The 12,132-nt window shown below is 36.1% G+C and overlaps 2 long non-coding RNA genes across 4 annotated transcripts in view; one reads left to right on the forward strand and one right to left on the reverse strand.

Annotated features, from left to right (window-relative positions):
* Positions 1-12,132, forward strand: part of LOC140511693 (uncharacterized) — a 51,585-nt gene that overhangs the window by 14,674 nt on the left and 24,779 nt on the right. The window lies entirely within an intron of this gene.
* The window catches only part of LOC140511692 (uncharacterized), a 66,303-nt gene continuing 65,130 nt past the window's right edge, over positions 10,960-12,132 (reverse strand). Inside the window, exon 3 of the long non-coding RNA XR_011969637.1 lies at positions 10,960-11,140. This is a non-coding gene — a long non-coding RNA (uncharacterized lncRNA). The remainder of the gene's footprint in view (positions 11,141-12,132) is intronic.

Consider the following 12,132-nt stretch of genomic DNA (forward strand, 5'->3'; position numbering starts at 1 on the left):
TTCTTTATACTCCCTAACAACAGTCTGTTTGTCAAGTGCTAGATAAAAGGCTAGCTCTGGTAAGTAGCCCACAAAAGACATAACTAGTCCTTAATCTGAAAGAACTTGTATTTAACAGAAAACGTTTTTTTCCCTTTAGAATAGTTTGGTAATTATTGAGATGAGTTAATCTTCTAAATGCAAATGTAGTCATAATACCTGATGGCCAAATTATGGGGTGAACTTAGTCTTGAGTTCAGTTAACCTTTGCAATGTACTACAAGAAAAGTTGTTTTCCAGTGTACATCAGTTCCAATCAGCAAGCATTTAAATGGCATACCACACTCATGTGCCTATCGACAATGAGAATACAGGGACAAAAATTAAACAATACTTGTCCTCAAATGACTTACATTATATCACTTTAAATCAAAAGTCAACAAGTTTTTAGAAAGACAATGATAGAGCTACCAAAAAATTCCATTAGAGCAGAAAAGTATAAGCAAATACATAGAGGAGGAGACCCCCCACCACCACCACTTCCCAATTGTTCCTTCCTTCACCTAGAACTCCTGGGACAGAGATTTGAATGTTTCTGTGGTTGTATGTTTGTGATATGCAAAGGCTCAAGCAGGGGTGTACCCCTTCTTCTTGTGTTCTTGAGGAAATAAATGAGGCATACAATTGTTGAAAGGTGTAGGGGTTAACTTTGCAGGTTACCCCTGCACCTAACTCATGAAACACAACAGAAGTATTTCAACAACTTCATCTAAGAACTATGTATCTGTCTCCCTATATGGGCAGCTAGATGGCACAGTGGAAAGAACACTGGACTTGGAATTAGGAAGACTTGTCTTCATGGATTCAAGGCCGGTCTCAGAGATTTACTAGTTGTGTGCTCCTGGGCAAGTCACTTAACCCTGTTTGCCTTAGTTTCTTCATCTGTAAAACAAACTGGAAAAGGAAATGGCAAACTACTCCAGTATCTTTACCAAGAAAACCCCAAATGGGGTCATGAAGAGTTGAACATGACTGAACAACAACATCTATCTAACTATCTTTATGTAGCTATATGTCTCTATAACCATATGTCTATGTCTATATATCATCTATAGCCATATAACTATATCTATATTATCTATACCTACATATAGATAATATAGATATATATTATCCCATATCTCTATATGCCATCTACATCTCTCTATCATCTATTTATATATCTATACAACTATAAATACTTCTACATATCTATATGTTCTATATTCACATATCTATCTCTATCAATATCTATCTATATTTATGTAGATTTATCTATCTCTATTATCTCTATGTAGCTATATAAATATTATCTGTACCTATGTCTCAAATATACCATACATACTTTATCTCTCTCCCTCTCTCTCTTTCTTTCTATCTATCTATCTATCTATCTATCTATCTATCTATCTATCTATCTATCTATCTAATTCAAATCAGAGCCATTATGGTATAGTCTATGACAAGCTGGTCTCAGACCTGAGTTCAAAATTTGCCTCCTGACTCATGCTTTCTATGTGACCCAAGCCAAGTCACTTCAACTAACGATGCCCGAGGCAATTATGTAAAATAATAATTTGCAAAACAGGTGCTCATTTGAATTGAGAAAGTAAGTTTCCTAATCAAATCTGCACTACACCAAAGAAATCACTCATCCAGAAAAAAAAAATTTAGCTATAGGTAAATATTTGGATTGATTATCTTCTGGAACCAATTTGATCAGCTGATATTTACATTAATATATTAATATCAATAATTGATTATTAATATATTAATGTCTATTATTTATGGATTATACGACATTATTATATATTATGCTTATATATCACATAATTATATATAATAAATTATGCATAATTTACTATATTCATTGATATTAATAATTTACATTAATCATAAGTGGTGTGATGTATTGAGAGGAGCAGTAAACTAGGTATCAAGATTTGGGTTTCAACCCTAGTTTTGCCATCCAATGGTAATGTAACTGTAGGCAAGTCCTTTCATTCTAATTAGCATTTAGAAAGCATTTTAATGCTGGCAGACTCTTTACAAATGTCATCTCATTTTATCCCCAAGTCAGTCCTGGGAGGTAGGTCTTATTCTCTGCTCCTATGAACCTCAATTTCCTTATCTACAAAACAGAGGTAATAATACTTTCATTTTCTCACCTGTAGGGTGGCTCAGAGAATTAAATAGCATGATGCATGGGAAAGTGGTTACTGAAGTACAAAGTACATATAAAGGGTATTCTTATAAAAAAATCAAAGTGCAAGACAAGGATGATCTCAATATTCTCTGCTGAGGACCCAAGACCTTTCATACTGTCTCCCTCAAGCTGCTGTCCTCTGCTCCCACAATGTTGTTCGCGCAATTACCCTTTCTTTGGTCATCTGCTCTCGTCTCAGATGATGAGATGTACTCCTCTGGAAAGTGAAGCGATCCTACTCGGTCCCCTCTCATCTCTCCCTAGAAACTTGTTCTAGTCTTTCTTTACTATATAGCTTCAGTCATTGGCTATCTATTGACATCTTCCCCTCAGATTACAAACTTGTTCAGAAAAGTCTTTTATGGACCTCCAGAGACCATGCCTGGGAAATTTAGCTTATATCATTTTCAGAGCTGTCTTGATTGCTGAGTAACTGCAGACTCCCCAAATCTGACCATTTTTCACTTCCTTTCTGATCACCATGTGTCATGTCATCATGGTTACTCCTCTTCCCTGATGTGCCTCTTGTTCTGGACACAGCACTCAAATCAATTGTTTCTGGAAAGGCACAGCATGTGATTTTATTCACCGTCCCTTTGACATTCTAGAAGATAATCCCTTTCCGGGATCATCATTTTATCTGTTCCTAAACTCCTTCAAAGCAAAAATAGTCTCACTTTTGGTTGTGTTTGTGTGTCTGTGTCTGTGTGTTTCCAGCACCTTACACAGTTACTTCTGGCACATGAAAAATTATTACACATCTCTTGATACAAAATAATTTTTTTATTTTTTCTTTGAACGTATTTTCCATTCATTACCTCTGCTTCCAAACGACCTACTCTCTACTCAGTTCTTTGTAGCCTGGTTTTCATCCTCATCAGTGCAAAAAGAGCTTTCACCATGATCACTGAGAAATTACTTGGGGCCCGTTAGGTGGCACAATGGATAAGAGCCCCATGCCTGGAGTCAGGAGGACCTGTGATCAAATACAGACACTGGACACTTACTATCTGTGTGACCCTGGGCAAGTCACTTAATCCCTGTTACTTTACTGAAATAATAATAATAATTACTTATCACTTGATCCAGCAGTCTTTTTTCTGGCCTCATATTCTTTCACCCTTCTACAGTATCTGACAGGCTGAACCACTCTCTCTTACTGATATTCTGTACTCCCTTGCCTGTGACATTTCATTCTTATAACTCTCTTACCTCATTGCTTTCTCTCTGACTCTTTCCTGTCTCCTTGTCCTGCTCTTTCTCTTAAAGATGAAACTTTCCTAAAGCACTGCCCTTGGTCCAATTATTTTCTCTCTCTATACACTATGCTTTCAATTCAACTGAACAAGCATTTAAGTGTCTACTGCACGCTGATATCTAGCATTTCGTGAGGTGCAAAAACAAACACAGACAGAAAAAAAAGCTCCGTCCATTCTGAAAGGAAAAAAATGAATAAGTAAATACATTTCATTTCAGAGGGAAAAACTAATGCCTATGAGAATCAGGAAAGATTTCCTGTCGGAAGCGGCCCTTAAGCTGAGGCTTCAAGATGTGAAGATGAGGAGGGAGACATAAAAAATTGTTTTGCAAAGGTCTAGAAAAAGGGGAAGAATGCTGTGTATGAGGAACAAGTATAGTAGTATGATTTGAATATAAAATGTGTTAGGGGGATAATGTAAACTAGATCTAGAAAAAAGGCCAGACCTAGATTGTTAAACGTTTAATATGCCAAAGAAAGAAGTTTCTGTTTAATTCTAGATGCAATAGGAAGGCCCCTGAAGTTTATTTAGTAGAGAAATGACATGATCGGAGATGTGCTTCAGATTTATAATCTTATTGGTTTAGGGAACTCCTTGAGGAAGAAATTTCCCCTCCCAAGGCTGGTCACATTTTGTCTGAAACTTAATCATGAAAACTACCTAGAACCCTTAAAGGGTAAGTGCCTTGCCCAGGTCTACAAAACCAAGTTGTCTTGGTCATGAGGGAATTTCTCTACTAACTACACAATGGTGGGTGGATTGGAAAAGTGGGGGTATAAAAACTTAGGGATGTCCTCTCTTCCTGTGGCTTTAATTAATCACCTTCAGGCAGAAGTTTCCCAAACTGACGTTCCCACCTACGACCTTCATCCAGAACTCCACCGTGGTACCGCCATCTGCCTTTTAGATTCCCAATTGCATCTCACACTCAGCATCCTGCAACTGAACTCAATATCCTATTTCATAAAGCTCACACTTGCTTTAGCTTTTTTCTTTCTGTAATTGGTTCCAACATTCTCCCAGGAACACAGGCTCAGAAGTTCAGAGGAATCTTCGGTCTTTTATTTTCCCTCACCTCACGTGCCATGTTCTATTGTTTCTGTCTTCATAACATCTATTACCTGGCCACTCCTCTTCATTCAAACTGAATCTTCCCTAGTTCAGGCTATCTGCCATTATTTAGGCTATTGCAATAGCTTAGTCCCAATACACATGTAAAGCCTTCTGCAACGTTTACATACTAGAGAAATGTTAACTATTGTGTGTCTTTCTCTGTGTGTATATGTAAACATACATATACAGGTACATATGAATGTAACTATTTATGTATGTCTATATCTATATCTTTATGATATCTATTTCTCTCCATGTATTTATTTCTATGTATAGGGAGAGAGAGAGAGACAGAGACAGAGAAGCAGAGAGAGACACAGAGAGAGACAGAGAGACAGAAACAAAGAAAGGATCAGGAAGAGGAACCTCAACTGGTATTTCTCCCTCCATTCTTTCCTCTGTCCAGTCCATCCTATATGTATCTAACCTTTCAAACTTATTGTTGCATTTTCCTTGATTCTCTGTCCGCATCTCCCACCTCCCCCAAAGTAAGAGGTATGAAGGCTCTCAATGCCTACTGAATTTATAAATACAAATTTAAAATAAAAATATAACTAATAAGCGTATAAATATAAAGAAGCACAAATGTAATATAAAATTATCATAGATAAAACATTTTATATAATACATAAATAATAAGTAATATGTATAAATTAAATATATATAAATTCAGTAGGCATTGAGAGCCTTCATACCTCTTACTTTGGGGGAGGTGGGAGATGTGGACAGAGAATCAAGGGAATCATGACAGTATATTTGAAAGGTTAGATACATATAGGATGGACTGGACAGAGGAAAGAATGGAGGGAGAAATACCAGTTGAGGTTCCTCTTCCTGATCCTTTCTTTGTCTCTGCCTCTCTGTCTCTGTCCACCTATCTCTCTCTGCTTCTCTGTGTCTACATGTATATATGTATACATACATACACACACACATATATACTTATATGTATATGTATTTATATATGCAAAAATGATATCACACACACACACACACCCCTCAGACTTCAAAACCTACTTACCTATACAGTTGGTTCTCACCTAACAATCAACAAGCATTTATTAAGTGCCTACTATGTATGAGGTTCTATGCTGGGCACAGAGAATACAAAGAAAATATTGAAATTGTCCGTGCTCTCAAAGGAGCTTACGTTCCATCAAGAGATATAACATTTAAATAGTTGTTTAATGTTTGGAAATTGCTGTAGAAATAATTATTTCATTTTATTCTTATAACAACCTAGGAATCCATTTCACAGATTAGAAAACTGAGGTGGACAGAGGTTAAGTGACATGCCTAGTGTCACGCAACTAGTGAGTGTGAGGCTAGATTCGAACTCATTTCTTCCTTTCTCCAGGTCCAGCACGTTGTCTATTGTGCTACCTACCTGGAAAGTACATTAGATATCATCTAACCCAGCCCTCTCATTGTACATATTTGGAAACTGAGGCCCAAAGCAGTTAAATGACTTGCTATGTTCATACAGGCAGAGCCAGTACTTGAATTCAGGTCCTCAGATTCCACTTATTCCAAGTCTAACATTCTCCTCATTGAAACATATCAACTTCTAAGTTCAAAGGATGTTTCTTTTGCATTTCTTTTTGCATTTCTCATTCATTTTTTGTTGTTCCCTATAGTCTTTTTTTGAATTGCGATAGATTATATATAGCACTTTATAAATCTTAAAATACTACATAAATGCCAATGGCTATTATCATTTTCCTTCTGCTTCCACAAAGCCTCAGTCAATGACTCATACACAGTAGGCACTGAATAAATGAATATCTGAAGAAAAAGCTTTTCTTGTATATACGTATAATCTGTATCTTTGGACACCTGATGCTTTGTCGGTTCCCTTAACAACTAAATTTTATTTATTCCCAGAGATTGTAGATGATTTGTGAGTTCTTCAGTGTGGGTTATTCTTCCAACTCTGCCAGTTGTAGCTATCTCAGGACATAGGAGCCAGGGCCATGAGTGACTGTAGCCAAGATGATTCATCACCTGGTGGCCGACCTTCTGGTGAGCGAACTCTCCAAATTTAGCCTGATCTCGAGATGACAATCTGTCGCTAGGCCCATTTTCAAAACTGTTCCAGCTTGGCAGAACCTGCCAGAGCTTGCCCGCTGTTGATGTCTTCAAGGACCCAGGGTCACCTTCACCCTACAGTGAAATATTTTGCTAACATTCTAGTAGACTAAGTTCGATGTCATTATGAAGATACTTATGATATTCATGCATAATGAATTCAATTGTTGACTGACCAGGAACAGAATGAAAAGGAGAAATACCTGTGGAGATATTGATAATTGAAGGACAGACACTGTGAAACAAGAGAAGTCATAGTGGTAAAAAGGACAAAGTTTGACACAATCTACTTGGTAGGTGGGGAGGCCAAGGACCAGGGAGTTTAACAGGTCTCTTCCTCTAAGTACTCTCAACCTATCAATTTCTACAAACTTACTGTTCCTTGCTCTTTTTAACCCAACAGATTCATCTCTCCTTTAATGCCCTTAAAACCAATTGCAGTGGCTCTTATTGCCTCTACGATAAAATATAAATGAGTAAATACAAAATGTTCTGCTTGGTATTCACAGGTTTTAATAAGCGACCTCCCTTCTACCTTTCTCTCATACACATTCTCTTAGATCCAGCAACTCTGACCTCCTGGCTATGCCATACACAAGACATTCCATCTCTCAGCTTCAGGAATTTTCTCTATCTCTCTCATTCATTTTTTTTTTATTAATTCATTAATTTTGAGTGTTCTACAATCACTACCATATAACTTAGATTTTTCCCCTCCCTCCCCAAGACAGCCTACAATTTTATATAGGTTCTACACACACATTCCTATTAAATACATTTTCACCATAGTCATGCTGTATGGGAGAATTAAAATTAATGGGTATCTCCCTCATTCTTGAAATACTCTAAATACTGACCTCCCGACTTCCTTTAAGTCCCAACTAAAGTCCTTCCTCCTCAAAGAAGCTTTCTCCAACACCTCTTAATTCCAGAGCCTTTCTTCTGTCACTCGTTTCCTATTTATCTTGTAGATGACTTCCTTTATTTATGCGAACATATATGAATGTGTGTATATCTATAGCTATATCTATACATGTATGTGTATATGAATGTAATATATACATATGCATACACATATATACACATATGTGTTAGTTTGCATGTTGTCTCCTATATTATTACATTAAGGTTCTTGGGAACAAAAGGTTGTCTTTTGCCTCTTTTATATCCCTACCACTTAACACAGTGCCTGACATATAGGTAGGTACTTAATAAATGTTTATTGACTGATCTATTGATAAATGCTCCTTCATGATCTGTCCCCAGCATACATTTCCAACCTTAGTATACATTCTTTTTCTTCCTCCCTTCTAAGGTTTAGTTAAGTGGGCCTTCTTTCTCCCTGTTCCTCCCAAACGGTATTCTATCTCCAGCTATCTTCCTTGCCTTCAACACACCCCTCCTTCTTCACCTATAACTTGTAGAGCTTTTTACCTCAGGTAACACTTTTTGTATAAAGTCTGCCTTGACCTACCACCCCCCCAAACTGCCCAGATTTATCTTGCACTTATTTTATTTATAATTAAGTATATGGGATCATAGGATCATTTTGTCTCACTCAATGGAACATTAATTCCTTGAAAGAATACACTGTTTTCCTTTTCTCTTTCTATTCTCATCACCTAGCATATTGGTATAACAATGGCAGGCATTGAATAAATGCTTAGGAATTAATTGGTTTATCTGATCAGCTTTCAAAGAATAAGGTTTTAGAACATCTATTATGGTATGATTATGACCTTTGTAAGACTAGAGAGAAATAATTCAGGTAATCTTGCAAAAAACCCTTTCAGGCATGTGATTCTATGATCTTATTTCTAAAATAATTCTTTCCCAAGAGTTAGACTATTGGATTACTGCTAAACTGTGTATTTTTTTTGTCTCCAAACTGTTTCTGCCAATATTCCAAGCATGTGAAATGTCTGAACTGTTACTGATTTTGACACTCTTGAAATGCAAATTACTTATGCAAAATCCTGCAGTATTGAGACTCGGTTTGAGCTAGCAACATTTGCTTGCAAACACAGAGAAAAACATGAGAAAGACCATCTTTTTATAACCATCTCAAGATCAAAGATTCAACACATGCCTTTGAGGTTTGTAGCTTTGAGGCCAGAGAACAATTAAAAGAATGATTTTTAAAACAGCTAATGCAATTTACAAATATCTATTTAGCCCCCTTTACATACAAGGCAGTTTACTAAGGTGCCTACTATGTGTTAGCTACATTCTGACAATGGGCAGTTATTGTCATCACAAAACCATATAGGCTTTGTAATTTCATCAGTATGAGGAATTACCTGGTATGAGAATAGTCTTTACCAACTGAGATCTCAAACTATCTATTCCAGAACTATATTACTACTTGAGACACAGGTATATACTACCTTGTTTCAGGTCACCTAGGAAGATTTGTGCTGACGTTTTACTGCTTCCAATACTAGGATTCTATCTACTACGCCACACTACTTTCTATTAATTTTCAGATTTATTAATATATAGAAATAGGAGAAAATAACATCATTATATAGTACTTGACGTTGTACAAAGTGTTTTCCTATAACAACCCTAAGAAAGAGATAAATCAAACTATAACCCCACTTCGCAAGTGAAGAGACTGAGACCCAGAGAGGTAAGGGCCTTGACAACATCCCATTTCTTGTAAGTGGTAAAGATGGAAATACAACTAGGTGTATTGAGTTTGACTTCTGTTTTTTTTTCCCTCTACATTACTTCTATGTTCTTCTCTTCAGTACTAGATAACTAAAGAATATAATTATATGCAAGTATATATAAAAAACTTTGTGTGTGCATAATTTTCCTTCTGAATTTTTGTTAAGAGGTACATAGTTCACATGCATGACAGAGGACTGGACCAGATGGTCTCTGTGGTTCCTTCCAATTTACATCTATGATTCTATGAGTGTTGATATAAGAGTCAGGCGAGATCTGGGATCAAAATTCACTCTATATATTTGAGGTATGTGAACCTGGACAATTCCTTTTGCTCCTTTGAATTTTAATTTCCTCATCTCTATAACTGGGACAGTAGTGCTTCTATTTACCTGATGTGAGAGGTTGTGATGATTTAAATAGATCATCGATGTAAAGATGCAAAACATAGCATTATATAAATGGTAACCAATGTAGTTTTTAAATATTTATTTATGTTAAGTATTTCCTAATTACATTTTTAAAAGATTATGACAATTTTTTTAAATTTTGAATTCCATATTCTCCCCTTCCTTCTTGCTCTTGTCCCGCTCTTTGAGAAGGCACATAATATGATAATGAGTATATATATATGAAGTCATGCAAAACATATTTCCATATTAGTCTTGTTACAAAAGAGAATATAGAGGGAAAGTAAAAAAAAAAACCATATGCTTGAATTTACACTCAGTTTATCGGTTTTGTCTGTGGAGTTCTGTCATGTGTTCGTTGGAATTGTCTTGGATTGTGTCTTTATCAGAGTAGCTAAGTCTTTCACAATTCATCATTATAATATTGACCTTACTGTGTACAATGATCTGGTTCTGCTCACTTCATTCTGCATTAATTCATATAAGATTTCCTAGGTTTTTCTCACACCATCCTTCTCATCTTTTCTTATAGTGCAATAGCATTCCATCACAACCATATACCACAGCTTGATCAGCCATTTCCAATTCACGGACATCGCCTCAATGTCCACTTCTTTGCCACTACAAAAAAAGCTGCTCTAAATATGTCCCTACAAACAGGTCCTTTCCTCTTTTCTTTGATCTCTTTGGGATAGAAATCTAGTAGCAACATTGCTGTATTCAAAGAATACGCAGTTCTATAGCCCTTTGGGCACAGTTCCAAAGTGCTCTCCAGAATGATTGGACCACCAATTATTGTTCTTAAGGTTTTTGTTTTGTTTCGTTTTTTTCCCTTGAGAGATTTATGCTGTCTTCTCAGCTGTGCTTGTTTAGTTGGCTTCATGGTTTGCTCATGAGAAAATATACCATCAGGAAAACTTTTTAATCTTTCAAAAGATCACCATGGGTTTTATACCTCACAAAAGTGCTTACAAGACACGAGTCTTACATGTACCATCGTCTTCTACACATGTCATTCCATTAGTAGACTATACAGTTTTTATTTGGTCCTCAGAGCCTACACATAGTAGGCACTTGATAAATATTTTCTGGGATGAAGTGACTCTTTTTATAAACCTTGGACACATCACTTAACCTCAGTTTGTCTTAGTTTCACTAACTGTAAAATTAGAATAATAGCACATACCTCCCAAATTTTTTGTCAGGATCAGATGATCTAAAATTTAAAAAGCACTCCACATGGTCTCTGGCAATAGTAGGTGTTACATGCATGCTATAAAAATGATGATGTGATGGTGATGATGACTTCATTGGCTTAGGTGACCCCTCTACCGGTGCAGGTTACTACTTGCCGTAGCAGGCAGTTTAAGTCACTGTAGGGATGCATAAGACATATATTATCATATATCACTTATTATTTGTTTTGTTTTTATGTCAAAAGTAAGACATTCTATTGCCATTGGATATGTTCTTCTGGGGAGCAATTCTACTGTACTGTACCAAAGTCATATGCCTGAGGCCCAATGAAATATAGTAAGTTAGAGGAAGAGTTCTTTCAGTAGATTCTCTCAGCAGACAAAATTTGGAGCTTATTCTAATATCATCCTTGAGCAGGTCCTTATTTTGGACAGCAATGATGCAACCACCTTTGGGTGGCAGAGCATGAAGGTGGAAGTCTTTCCATTCTCTGAAAACCAGAGAGAGCAAAGTACTTCTACTCCACATGTTTCCTATCAATGTGGTGGATAGCATAAGTGTGGGACTTCCCAGTTACTGAAATTTCCCACCACCAATAAGTGGTTAAACTTTTTGGTTTCTCTTGTTGGGAAGGACCTTCTTTCATGTGTGTATATATATTATATATATATATATATATAATATATATTATATATGTATATCATGAAGTTGTTATTTTTATCCTTAGCTCTATGGTTGTTCTCAGTATTAAGATGAGGGGTTGGGGGAGCACTCTGCTTCCTTCACTCTCCATCATTTTATGTATCTTCATATTTCTTTGAATTCTTTACATTCACTTTTTCTTACCAAATAAAATATTCCACACATTCATATATCATAATTTCCTTAACCGTTCCCTAGTAGATGGTGCTTTATTTTAGTGAATGTTTTGACTTAAATTTGATAGCTACTTTTCCTATATATGTTAAGGTAAAACAATGTCTATAATCTTCTAATGAGAATTTGAAAATACAGATAAAATAACAGTAATGGTTATGATTGAAATCGATTTGAATGTTTTTATCTTTGCTCAGTAAAAAAAATTGTAAGTTATCTAAGTTGTATTTAATTTGCAAAACCAAAGTTTATGTGCCCAGATGGTTGGATTGGCTCTTGGGCTAATGACACT

This window comes from Notamacropus eugenii, chromosome 6, assembly GCF_028372415.1.
Source record: "Notamacropus eugenii isolate mMacEug1 chromosome 6, mMacEug1.pri_v2, whole genome shotgun sequence".
In the NCBI taxonomy this organism is placed as follows: Eukaryota; Metazoa; Chordata; class Mammalia; order Diprotodontia; family Macropodidae; genus Notamacropus; species Notamacropus eugenii.